This window comes from Peromyscus leucopus, chromosome 6 (genome assembly GCF_004664715.2).
Source record: "Peromyscus leucopus breed LL Stock chromosome 6, UCI_PerLeu_2.1, whole genome shotgun sequence".
Lineage (NCBI taxonomy): Eukaryota > Metazoa > Chordata > Mammalia > Rodentia > Cricetidae > Peromyscus > Peromyscus leucopus.
Window position 1 is genome coordinate 15,386,249 of NC_051068.1, and position 14,205 is coordinate 15,400,453.

The window sequence follows — 14,205 nt, forward strand, 5'->3', positions numbered from 1 at the left end:
GTGGAAGAATGGGAAGAAGGATTATAGGAACCAGAGGGGTCAAGGACACCACAAGAAAATCACAGAATCAACTAACCTGAGCTCATAGGAACTCTTGGAGACTGAACTGACAACTAGGGAGCCTGCATGGGACTGACCTAGGTCTTTTGCATATATATTACAGTTGTCTAACTTGATCTTCTTGTGGGACTCCTAACAGTGGGAGCAGGGTGTAGCTGGAGTTTTTTGTGTCCACTCAGCTCCTTCAGCCACTCAGACCCAAGTAAACACACAGAGACTTATATTACTTATAAACTGTATGGCCTTGGCAGGCTTCTTGCTATCCAGTTCTTATATCTTAAATTAACCCATTTCAATTAATCTATAAGTTGCCATGTGGCTCATGGCTTACCAGTACTTTACATCTTACTTTTCATGACAGTGGCTGCTGGTAGCATCTCCTGACTCAGCCTTCCACATTTCAGAATTCTCCTCTCTCTTGTTCCACATATTCTATACTTCCTGCCTGGCTACTAGCCAATCAGCATTTTATTTATCAATCGATCAGAGCAACACATTCACAGCATACAGAAAATCCCCAGCAGCAGGGACTGTCTTTGACTCTTTTGCAGGCTTTTGGGACTCTATTCCTCATACTGGGCTGCCTTATTCAGCCTTAATACTAGGGGAAGTATCTAGTCTTACTGCAACTTGATATGCCATGTTTGGTTGATATCTGTGGGGGGCCTGCCCTTTTCTGAATAAAAACAGAGAAGGAATGGATTCAGGGGTGGGGTGGGGTAGAGTGGAGTGAGAGGTGAGAGGAGGGAAAACTGCAGTTAGAATGTAAAACAAACTAATAATAATAATTTTTAAAAGGAATACACACTTCTAAATAGAGGAATCTCAATTAGCTGAGAAACACGTAAAAATATTCAAATGTGGGGATGAGGTAGACAGAGGCAGGCAGATATCTGTGAGTTTGAGGCTGTTTGGAAATCTACATGGTGATAGGATCTCTAGCCATGCTCCCATGACCCTGCATGCACTGGCAAGGTGCTTAGTCATTTCCAGGGCCATAAGTCCTATGTAGATACAAAGTGAGATCCAGGACTGCCAGGCTGTTACACAGAGAAGCTCTGTCTTGAAACACACACACACATACACACACACACACACACACACACACACACACACACACACACAAACAAGCAAACAAACAAAAGAAATATTCAATATCCTTAGCTATCAGGGAAATGCAAATCAAAACTACTTTGAGATTTCATCTTAACTGGGGGCCCACAGAGACTCCATAGTGTGGCCTTATTCCATCTTGATTCAAGGTCAAAGAGTTCGAGCTTGTTTTGCCCACAAGGCTGCATAATAGGATGTTTTGGCCAAAGGCATGGTTACCAGGTGTCTTATACTTCAAGGCCTAATTACAGGATATTTTGCCATAAGGAATGGCTACTAGATGTTTTGAGAACTAAGGAAGTGTTTACACTTGTTTGTACTTTGTCCTTGACAGGGGGAAGTCTTTTGCCTCTCCCCTTACTGGTGTATAAAAAGCCCATGAGGAATAACCTTGGGGCAACTGTGGTATTGACCCACAGCCCTCCCGATGCTATCATGTGTCTCTGTCTTTTTCTTTTATGTCTACTTCTCTATTTTTCATATCTATCATTTCTCAATCATCTCTCCTCCCTTCAAGGACTGTTGAATAGTTGGGTGGGGCCTGGCAATCTTACAACTGTCAGAATGGTTAAAATCAATAATACAAGTGACAGCTCATGCTGCCAAGGATGTGGAGCAAGGAGAATATTCCTCCAGTGCTGGTGGGAGTGCAAACTTGTATAGCTACTTTGGAAATCAATATGGTGGTTCTTCAGAAAATTGGGAATTGATCTACCTCAAGACCCAGCTATACAACTCCTGGTCATATACCCAAAGGATGCTCCCTCCAAACACAAGGACACTTGCTCAACTATGTTCATAGCAGCTTTATTTGTAATAGCCAGAACCTGGAAACAACCTAGATGTCCTTCAACTGAGGAATGAATGGGTAAAAAAATGTGGTACATTTACACAATAAACTATTTACTCAGCTGTTTAAAAATGATGTCATGAAATTTGCAGGTAAATGGAGGCAACTAGAAAAAAATCATCCTGAGTGAGGTAACCCAGACCCAGAAAGACAAGTATGGGATATATTCACTTATAAATGGATATTAACTGTTAAGTAAACGATAACCAAGCCAGAATCCATAGACCCAGAGAGGTTAGGTAAAGAGGGGCTCTAGGGGAGGTGCGTGGATCTCCAGGGGAATGGGAAATAGAATAGATTTTGCAGGTAGACTCAGGTCGAGTGGGGACAGGAGCAGGAGGGATCAGGTAAAGTGGGAGGTAGGATGGAGATGGGATGAAGAGAGAATTCAGAGAGAGACAGCTAGAACTGGGAGCCTTAGGAGATGGTATGAAAACCTAGTTCAGTGGGACCTTCGTGGATTCTATGGGAGTGAACCTAGTGAGTACTCCTAGTAATAGGCTATAAGGAGTCTCAACAGGCCATCTCTTCTAGCCAGGCAAGGCTCCCAGTGGTGGGCCATTGTTGCACTCAGCTCAGTTGCTGGCAGAAGTTGTGAGGCGTCCCATGTATTAGTTTTGTGCAGCGCTGTTTACCCTGTGAGAAAAGTCATAAGGCACAACAAAACCCACTATAAGAGTTTATTAGAAGATGGGAGGGACAGAAAAGAATGTGCTTAGGCCAGTTTGGAAGACACGTGCAGAAAAAGGAGGAAGGTACATGGGATCTGCCTTTTATGGACTCATCTGCGCATGTGCATATGGGATTACATAGCTACGCCACACATGCTATGATTACATGGTCATGCTGCATGTAAATTATGAGACCTCAAAGCATACAGACTACATAGGACTTATGGCCCTGGAAATGACTAAGCACCTTGCCAGTGCATGCAGGGTCATGGGAGCATGGCTAGAGATCCTATCACCATGAAGATTTCCAAACAGCCCAGGCTGATGATAGGACATCAGAATTGCTCTCCACAAACTGATGGTGAGGCATTGCTGAGGACAACATCTGCATAGCTCATTGACATGGAGAGGTCGAGCGAGTGCCTGCATGGAGCTTTCACCCCTATGTTCTAGTCTCTTAAGTGTGGGAGTCCAGCTCCCACCTTTTGAAGGGGTCTTAGGTGGAGGAGAGAGGGATAAGAAAATATCAGGTAGAATTATAGGCCTAAACGATAAGAAGAAAGACAGAAACACATGATAGCTTCGGGAGGGCCTGGATCAATACCCAATAGTCTTCTCGTTTATTTAAAAGGGCTTTTTATAATATGCAAAGGGGAGAGGCAAAAGACCTCCCCCTTGAAAGATCAAAGCACACTGTACAGCCAAGTATAGACCCTTCCAAACACCTGGTAAACACACCTGTGGTCAGATCATCTCCTTATGCAGCCCTTCTGGGTAAAGCAAGCTCAGATTCACTGACCCTGAATATGTTCTCACAAGGAAGCCTATGTGGCCTCCCATAGGGAAGGTACTCTGAAGGCTATCAAAAGAAAAATGTGGACACCAATCTAGCCATAAAACCCTTGATCTACAATCTGTCCTGCCTGCAAGATGTGCTGGGGCAATGGTAACACAGAACTGGTGGGATCAGTCAACCGATGTCTGATTTAACTTGAGACCCACTCCATGAGAGGGAGTCCATACCCAATATTGGTTGGCTAGCCAAGAACATGAGACTAAATATCCCAGAAATTTAGGGCAGAACCAAACATGACTGGCCTATAAATAAATAAGTAAGTAAATAAATAAATAAATAAATATGGATGAAATGACTCCTAATGATATTCTGCAATACTCAAGATCAGTGCCTTGTTCAGTTGTTGTCAGAGAGGCTTCCTCTGGCAGCAGATGGGAGCAGATAAATGCCAGACGTTATGTAGAGAAATAGTCTAAACTGGAGGTCCTCATTGGGTCCCTCCCCTCAGAGCTCAGGGAATCCCTGTGGAGGGGAGGTGGAAAGGCTGTAGGAGTCAGAGAGGATGGGGGACACCAGGAGAACATGGCCTATCTAATCAACTAAGCAGGGCTCACAAGGGCTCAGAGACTGAAATGGCAAACATGGGGCCTGCAGGGGTCGGCACCAGGTCCTCTGCACATATGTTAGGGCTGTCAGCGTGGTGTCTTTGTGGGACTCCTAACTGTGGGGACAGGTGTGTCTTTGACTCTTTTGCCCTCTCTTGGGGCTCTTTTCCTCCTCTTGGATTACCTTGTCCAGCCTTAGTATGAGAGCTTTTGCCTTGTCTTATTGTGTTTTGCTTTGTGCTCTTTGGTTGTTTTCTCTTGGAGGTTTGCTCTTTTCTGAAGGAAGATGGAGGGAGAGTGGATCTAGGGGAGAGGGGAGGTGGGAAAAGTATAGGGAGGGGAAATTGTGGTTAATATGAATTGTATGAGAGAAAAATATATTTTCAATTTTTAAACAGAAGAATACAAATTTTCAAAATTTCTATAGCAAAATAAACACTTTAGGAAAAATAAAGTATCTGGAACTGGAGACCTGAGTTTGACTTCTAGTGTCCCTGCGGGTATCCGTAATGGCCCTGACCACCCCTCCCTCTTGTGGGTACTTGCACTTAAGTGTCTACTCACACACACATGCACACACACACACACACACACACACACACACACACACACACACACGCATACATACACTTTTAAAAATGTTTAAAAAGACAGAAAATTAGTAACAAAACAAACAAACAAGCAAAAAAAAACTAAGCTAGGCTTATCCATACAACCTGCAGTACTGTTGTATCCTACAACCTGCAGTACTGCTGTATCCGTACAACCTGCAGTACTGCTGTATCCGTACAACCTGCAGTACTGCTGTATCCGTACAACCTGCAGTACTGCTGTATCCGTACAACCTCAGTACTGCTGTATCCGTACAACCTGCAGTACTGCTGTATCCTACAACCTGCAGTACTGCTGTATCCTACAACCTGCAGTACTGCTGTATCCTACAACCTGCAGTACTGCTGTATCCGTACAACCTCAGTACTGCTGTATCCGTACAACCTGCAGTACTGCTGTATCCGTACAACCTGCAGTACTGCTGTATCCGTACAACCTGCAGTACCAGTAACTGGGAAGTGAAGGCAGGAACAGCAGAAGTTCAAAGCTATCCTCGGCTACACAGCCAGTTCAAGACCAGTCTAGGCTACACGAGACCCTGTCTGGAAAATAAAAGAAGGAAAAAATAAAATTTCCAGTGGCAAACTGAGTACAGAAGTTGCCATTTACCTAACAAAGAGTTAGCAACCCAATATATAAAGTACTTCTAACACTTGAGAAGTTGAAAGCTCCAACTTTATGGAAAAACAGACTAGCTGGTTTCTGCCAAAACAATACATAATTGGTCCTAAGTTGTATGAAAGTATGTTCAGCCTCCTTCATTACACACACATACACAAAAAGCCAGTTAAATCTGCTCTGAGTTGTTGGACAACATAATCTTTGATTGAGAGTGAGCTAAGGTATTTTCGTACTTTAGTCATGAGAAAGAAATATTGCAGCCAAGTATCTCAACAATATGCATTCCAGTGCATTTACTCATTGACACAAACCCCTCCCCATAAATGTCTATCACAAGTACACATGAGCAAAATATGACATTCGAACACACAGAATTGACAACCCCACTCATTTACTTAGTTTGTAAAAGCTTTAAAAAAGGCAAACTACTGTTAACAGCCAAGACCAACCCGGAAGAGAAAAGTAAAGTTTGACATAGTTACACAATGGAACAGTAGACAGGAATGTGAACTATTCCATAGAGATTATGGAGTTCCGTTCAGTATACAATGCTGGGTAGAAGAAGGGTAAGGGGGAAAGAAAATGTATAGTAATAGAGGTGTGGGAGTATGCGTGTGTGTGTGTGTGTGTGTGTGTGTGTGTGTGTGTGTGTGTGTGTGTATGTGTGTGTGTGTGTATGAGAGGCACTACTGGGTATCTGTTGCAGAAGATAAAAATCACTCATTCATTTAGAATGCAATATTTTGAATATTCATTTATTCTAGGTATATCTAATGATCAAGAAAACTACAAAGAACGAGTATTTTTGGCTTGTTTTTGTGTTTGTGAAAGAAAGAAACACAATGTAAGGAGAGTTTAAGTAAAAAAGCAAGCAAGCAAGCAGCCCTTGCCATCCTGACTTTGAACTGTGAGTAGAGTGAACTGCTGTGGGGAAAATCAATCTCATCCTCATCTCAGACCACTGAAAAGCAGTGTCCAGTTCAGAACAAGAGCCACCCCCGCTGCCCAGGCAGAGGTGTTTGGGTGCCACTGGCTGAGGGTAGGGCAGCAATACAGAAATATGTGTGATGTGTTGAAACTTACCAGGTATACTTAAATCTCCCATCAATAATGACACTTTAAGAAACTCATCAACTCCTTCTGGAGAACAATAGAAATGCAGCACATTATTCTAGAAATTGGTTAAAAAGAGAAAGAGTTAATGTGTGTTCAGCCTTAATTACAGGGGCTATCCCAAAGTAAATAGGAGTTGATGAGGAATATTTCTTTAGAGATGTATTCAAGCTGGTAAACGAAGAAGGAAAAATAGAACAGTGGATTCTGATGCTTTTAATGAATTAATGGGACTTGGCAAGGATCATTAATACCTGCTAACATCTCAGAAAGAGAGACAACCAGGCATTACGTGTCTCCTGATGGATGCACACAGTGCCACTTAGGGAATAGTCTCACTGAGGAGAATCAAACCTGGATCTGAGCAAGCCTGTCTGTCAAACTATCAATTTACAGGAAAACAGGGACCAGAAACCATCCCAGTTAACACTCAGGACACACAAACAGCTGTATTCATGCCTGAAAACCTCTACAAAAAGAATTTTAACCAACAAAACGTAAAAAGAAAAAAGCTCAAGGTGCACGTGGATTGAGTGATTTTCAGTTGCAGCTTATGGACACTATTAGGATTCTGCCTTACACAACTACCACATACCATAGCTATGAAATCATTGACCAGAGATTCAAGAGTGAGAATTGTGTTTGGCAGTTGTGGTCCTTATTTTTTTCCTGAAACACATATTCAAATATTCACAGATAAAACAATAGGATATCTGGATTTGCTTTAACAAAATAACCAAGGGAACCAGGTGACCACCCAGGAGAGATACCTCTGGGGGACCATGGAGGGGAGTCCAAAAAGACCCAGCTTAACTGTGAGTGACCCCATCTCTTGGGCTGGGCTCTCAGGGTGCATAGAGAGGGGCTGACCACCAGCATTCATCTCCTTTGCTTCCTGACTATCAGGAATGTAACCAGTTGCCTTGTGCCTTCCCCGCCGTGATGTACTTGATCTCCTCAAACCACCCACCACGGTCAACCTCCTCCCTTATGCTTCTCTTGCGAGTTATTTTGTCATGACAATTGGAAAAGAAATACAATGACTAGATGTCGAAGCTGAGCAACTGGCACGTGAGAATTTCTTTTAATAGTCTCTTACAATGTTTGAAATTCTTTGTAGTAGATTTTAAAAGTTTGAAACACCATTCATTTTTAGTTGTTAACCCAGGCAAACGTATTGAACAACTACTGAGGACTTCAAAAGAAACAGGAAAAAAAAAAAAACCAAATCTGCATAAATCTGAAGGATATCTCTGGGTTTTCTTAATTTAAAATTTTCATACAATATATTTTTATTATGTTCTCTCCCTTCTGCAGCTACTCCAGGATTTCCCCCACCTCCCTGCTACCCCAGCTGTATGTTCTTTTTTCTCTTTTTCTCTGCCAAAACAAAAAACAAACCCCACAAAAACAGACAAAAATCAAGACAAGCAAGAGACTGACAAAAAGTGCCAAAATGAAACAAAAGTCCACAAGAAAACGTCCTTTGTTTTCTGTGGCCACCTCATCCTGGATATGGGGCCTGCCCTGGAGTGTGGTTTATGTACTTAGTGGCACACCATTTGATCAAACTTTGTCAGCAAGTATTAATCACAAATAGCTTCTGTGTTAGGGGCAGGTGGCCTGTCTACTTCCCTCCTCAGGGCTGGGATCTGGCTTGAACCTGTACAGGTCTTGTGCATGCTGCCATAGTCTCTGTGGTCTCATGTGGGTATCGACCCTGTTGTGCCTGGAGGGTCTGTGCCTGTTGTCTTGGATCCATCCATCACCTCAGGTCCTTACACCCTGGCCCCCTCCTTTTCCACACAAATCCCCAAGCCTTGAAGGAAGCGGTTTCATGAAGACATCCCATTTATGACAGAGTGTCCCACAATCTCTTACCCTCCACATTATTCAGCTATAGGGTCCTGTGTCCTTGTATTTGGTGCATAAATGTTTAGAATTTTAATATTTTATGAATTTTTCTTTAATGAGTATGTAGTATCTTTCCATATATTTTGTGATTAGTTTGGGATGAAGCCTCTTTTGTCAGATATTACAACAGCTGGTACATCTGCTTGCTTCTTGGGTCCATTTGCTTGGAATAACATTTTCTACCCTTTTACCCTGAGGGATGTAGTTGTATGTTTCTCCAGTCCCACCAGGCCCCCACAGTCCCGTGGTCCACTTATAAAATAATCACTCAGAAACTTATATTAATTATAACTGCTTGGCCATTAGCTCAGACTTATTACTGATTAGCTCTTACACTTAAATTAACCCATAATTCTTATCTATGATTAGCCATATGTCTTGGTACCTTTTCTCAGTTCTGCCTTGTCATCTTGCTTCCTCTGTGTCTGGCTGGTGACTCCTGACTCAGCCTTCCTCTTCCCAAAATTCTTCTTGTCTGCTTATCTCACCTATACTTCCTGCCTGGCTACTGGCCAATCAGCATTTTATTTATCAACCAATCAGAACAACACATATTCACAGCATACAAAATGACATCCTACAGCAGAGGGGATATTTGTCCTTGATGGTAAGGTATGTTTCTTAAAGACAGCATAAAGATTGATTCTGTTTTGTAATCTAATCTGTTAGTCTATCTTTTTATTGGGATGCAGAGATCATTAATATGAAGAGTTATTAGTGAGCAATTTTTATTGATTGCTGTTATTTGGGTATGGGTGTTCCCCCACCCCTTTTTTGATTTACTGGTTCGGGATTATTTATTTCTTGTATCTTCTTCTAGTTAACCTCCTCGTATTGAAGTTTTCCCTCTAATGCCTTCTGTAGGGCTGGATAGGTAGGTAGAAATTGCTTATGTTTGGTTTTATGATGGAAATGCTTTTCCTTCTTCGTTCATTGTGATTGATAGTTTCGCTGGGTATAGTAGGCAGTGGGAAAGGGGGGGGAGTGGGGAAGATAGGGAGTGGGAGGGTAGAGGGTAGGAGGAATCTGTGGTCTCTCCAAGTTTGTAGAGCATCTATCCATACAAACTTCTGGCTTTCAGGCTCCATTGAAATGTCAGATGCCATTCTGATGGGTCTGTCTTTATATGTTACTTGTGGTTTTTTTTCCTTGCAGTTTCTATTATCCTTCCTTTGTTCTGTACATTTAGTGTTTTGATTATGTGTTATGGGAATTTCTTACTTGTTCTTGTCTACTTGGTGTTCTGCCTGTCTCTTGTACCCTGATATGCTTCTCTTTCTCTAGATGTGGGAAATTTTCTTCCATGATTTTGTTAAAAATATTTTCTGTGATTTTGACCAGACTTTCTTCTCCTTCCTCTATATCTATTATTTGTAGGTTTGGTCTTTTCACAGTGTCCCAGATTTCCTGGGGTTTTTTTTTTGTGTGTGTGTGCCTGTATGTTTTTAGATTTAACATTTTCTTTGGGTAAGCAAGCCATTTCTTCCACTTTGTCTTCAAGATATGAAATTCTGTCTTCTATGTCTTACAGTCTATTAGTAAGGCTTACCTCTGAGGTTTTTGTTTACCATTCTAAGTTTTTCCATTTCTAGTTTTATTTCAGTTTCAGTTTTCTTTAGCAGGTCTATTTCTTGTTACACTCTACTTTTATGTTTCATCTTTTCCATCATTTTGTTTAAGTTTTTCTATTCTTTGCCAAGGCATTTATTCATATCCTCTTTAAGGTCCTTGAACATATTTGTAATTGCTGTTTTGAATTCCTTGTCTTGTGCCTCAGCTAAATTGCTTTTTCTCGGGGTTAACACAATATGGTTGCTGGCTTCTGAAGCAGACATATTGTCTTGGTTGTTCATGTTTATGTTTTTGTGCTTTATTTAGGCACCTGGAGTCATGATATTTATTTGGGATGTTTCTTTGTGTAGATGTGCAGGTATTTGGTCTTGTCTTTGGTGAGTGGGTGTTATGTTCATTGTTTCCTGTTGCTCACTCTGGAAGTGTGGTGACTGGGAGGACCCTGGTAGAGAGCAGTTTTTTTTTTTTTTTAAACAGGTCAGTGAGTGACAAAAAGGAATGGGAATGGGCTAGGCAGAAAGGCTGAGAAGGTCACTAAGAAAGAGCTAGGGGACTTGGGTCCACACCAAGAGCGGTCCCCAGAGAATGGGGGTGGGGTAGGAGCTCCTGCAGGCAGGCTATAGCAGAACCGTGAGGAAGTCTGGAGAGACTGAATAGAAGGACAGGAAGAATAGTGAAGATTGCCGCCCTGTGCCCTAACCCAGTGATGCCACTCGGGAGTCCCTGGTAAAAAGTGTTCTTGTAGCTTGGAATGGAATAAGCTAGAAGTGAAAACTGACAGGGGCAGTGGGAACAAGTTCTGGGTCTGAGCCAAGAAGCAGAGTCCCCAGGGATCTGAAAGAGATTTTGACTGTAATGAAATAGAAAAAAAAGGACAGCTTCTTTTCCAGTAGAGAAACTCTCCTCTTATTCAGCCAGGTCACATTAAAAACATCAAATACTATCAGAGCCAAGACTGATAAACCCCTTGGTATTATTATTTTCCATCTACTGGCTTAGGGAAACGAAGGCCTGGAGAAATGGCTCAGTGAGTAAGAGGGGTAGCTGTGCATGCATGAGAACCAGAGTTCATATTCCAGGCACCCACAAAAAGGGCCAACAGTCTGCACACATCTAAAATCCTAGTGTTGGTACGGTGGAGACAGATGGCCAGTCAGTCAAGCCAAGAGGGTAGACTTCCAACTCAGTAAGCTAGCCTGTCTCAAAGAATAAGGTGAAGATCAATAAGGGAAGATACTACATGCCATGCAGTGGCTTCCATGCTCACACAAGTGCACACACACACACACACACACACACACACACACACACACACATGCAAAGCATAAGTGGACCAATCTTAATCCTCTCACATCTTATGCTAGAACTTGACCCTATCCTTTGGTAAATTTCTCAGGTTAGTGCACTTGTTTCCACGAGCCTCAGAACACTCAGCCTTTACTGAGCCTTGTACAAAACACTCTCTTTTCCCAGAGTCTGACCTCCTCTCTGGTGGACCCTACCACCTCTACAGGGTCATATTATTTGATTAACACACAGTACACTGTGTTAAAATGCTCCATTACATATTTAACATATACATTTTGAATATCAATTATTGTGGTTTTTATTTGAAATTCTTCCTGTCATACCAGATGTAATTATAGATCCTATCCAACATTTTAATTAGCCCTGGTTATGATTTATCTTTCATAATATATTAAAGGGGAATGTAACTTTTCTCCAAAGAATTCAGCTTAAATTAATCATTTATCTCTCTCTCTCTCTCTTTTTTTTTTTTTTTGAGACAAAGTCTTATGTTGCCCAAGCTGGCACTGAACTTCTCTTTCTGTCTCTACCTCCCATGCTCTGTGACTACAGGCCTGGACCACTGGGCTCCACTTATCATCTCATATTTAGTGTTGTTTTCTTTTTATTAAAAAATAACTAGCATGAAAACATGAAGAGTACACATTGAAGAGTTAGAGTAGAAACAGAGCTTTAGATGAATAAAAGAAGACAATGAGACCTAAGTCATGTTTCATAAAGAAGAAGACATGATAGTTCTTTCATGGTTAAAATATTGTCTACAGTTCAAACCCAAGAATCAAATTAAATAGGATCATTCTGGTCAGCTCTATGAGGCAGCAAAAGTCTTGTTGAAGGTTGTAAACAAGTGAGATATGTGAAAGCCAAATTGGTTAAGTTTAAAAGAAAGTGATACGCTTGTCACACATGAATAATACACAAATACATATGTTGTTAGGGTTTTCTTTGTTGTTTTTTTCATAGGGTCTGCCCTCCCAAGTAAATAACACACAGAGGCTTATTCTTAATTATAAATGTCCAGCCTTAGCTTGACTTGTTTCTTGCCAGCTTTCCTTAACTTAAATTATCCCATCTACATTTTGCCTCTGGGCTTTTCCCATTCTCTTACATCTGCAAATCTTACTCTTACTCTGTGGCTTACCATGTAGTTGGGTGGCTGGCCTCTGGAGTCCTCCTCCTTCTCTGGCTCCTTCTTTTTTCTCCAGATCTCCCCTCTCCCAGATTTCTCTTTCTATATATTTTCCCTGCCTGCCAGCCCCACCTATCCTTTCTTCTGTCTTGCTATTGGCCATTCAGTTCTTTATTAGACCATCAGGTGTTTTAGACAGGCAGAGTAACACAGCTTCACAGAGTTAAACAAATGCAACATAAACAAAAGTAACACACCTTAAAATAATATTCTACAATATATATACATGCTTATACAAAGCAAATGCAGAAGAGGAGCATTGAGACCATTCTATAATGGCTTCTCTGATAATATCACTTAAAAAGCAATATGTATATATGTGTATAGATGTCCAGATGCACGTGCTTATATCAATAGAAATGTGCAAGTAGAACATGGGGGCTGCATGCAGTAATGGAGCCGACCACAGAGGCAGGCAGGGACACCACCCAAAGCCACTGCAGAGGTCCTTGAAGCTGTGGTGGTCCTGTGGGCAGAAATAATGATGAAACTCCAGCCAAAACACAGCAGAGCAGAGGGAAGACTCAGAGCATGGCTGTTTCAGATGCATGCGTGAGATTTTCATGGTAAATTATAAAATATTTACTGCAGTTGATTCTAGACTTCCGGATCTTGGAGACATGTAAGAAAATGTTTTAAAGAATAGCGTTGACAAAGGGTTACTACACTTCTCTTTTCCCAAGTAAATGCACTTTAAATTACTATCTGCTATCTTTGTCATTTTATTCAAAATGATATTTTAATGAAAGAAAGATAATTTCAAAAAGAAAAAGAAAACAGTCCCTCTCCCATCATATAGACAGTCTAATGATAGCTATCACTCTGGTTCCCATCTTCACAGAGCTAGGATTCTTTTATTAAACTCTCTTAAAATTCAGATTTTATAAATAACCCATGTACACCATAAGAAAACTTGGGGGGAAGCACAGAAAATCAGTAAGGAAAAAATAATTTGAATCTCTCAGCTAAAGATAGCCATAGCTAATCATGTATGCAATGTGCCATTTTAAAGGGTAATTGATAACTTTTATTAACAAAATTATTATTCTATAATTAATAATTCTATTAGCACTATATCATGAATACTTCTCAAGAATGTTATATGTATATCCTTCTACAATATAATTTTAATAGGTACACAGAAGTAGTATATTTGAGGATTTTTATTGAAAATAAATTTTCATACAATATATTCTGAACACAGTTTTCCATTCTCAAATCAGATCCTTTCCATCTTCCCACCCACCCAACTCCATGCGTTCTTTCTTTCTCTCTCTCCTCAAAAACAAAGAAAAACACAATGAAAAAGAAAAAGCAGATTAAACACACACACACATACACACACACATAAATCCATAAAACACAAAATCAGAAACCATAATATACGAGCAAAAAGACAATATGACCCCCCCCCATGTCCAAACAAAGCAATATGAGACAAAAAGTCTACAAAAATACCCTTGAGTTTGGTCTGGGTTGGAATCTGCTGCTGGGAAAGGGGTCTACCCTTAAGGTTGGTTAACATACCCAGTAAGACTCCTTTGGAGAGAACTAATTTTTCGTCTGCAAGTAGATGTGAATTGGGGAGAGCTTTTTGGTTAGGGATGGAGCCCATGTCTGCTATCTCCTCCCAGAGCTGGGACTATGTCTGACTTTAACCTGTGCAAGCCTGTGAATGCTGCCACGATCTCTGAGAGTTTGTATGTACGTCAGTCCTGTTGTGTCTGGAGGGCACAATTTCCTTTGAGTCATCTATCCTCCCTGGCTCTTACAATCTTTCC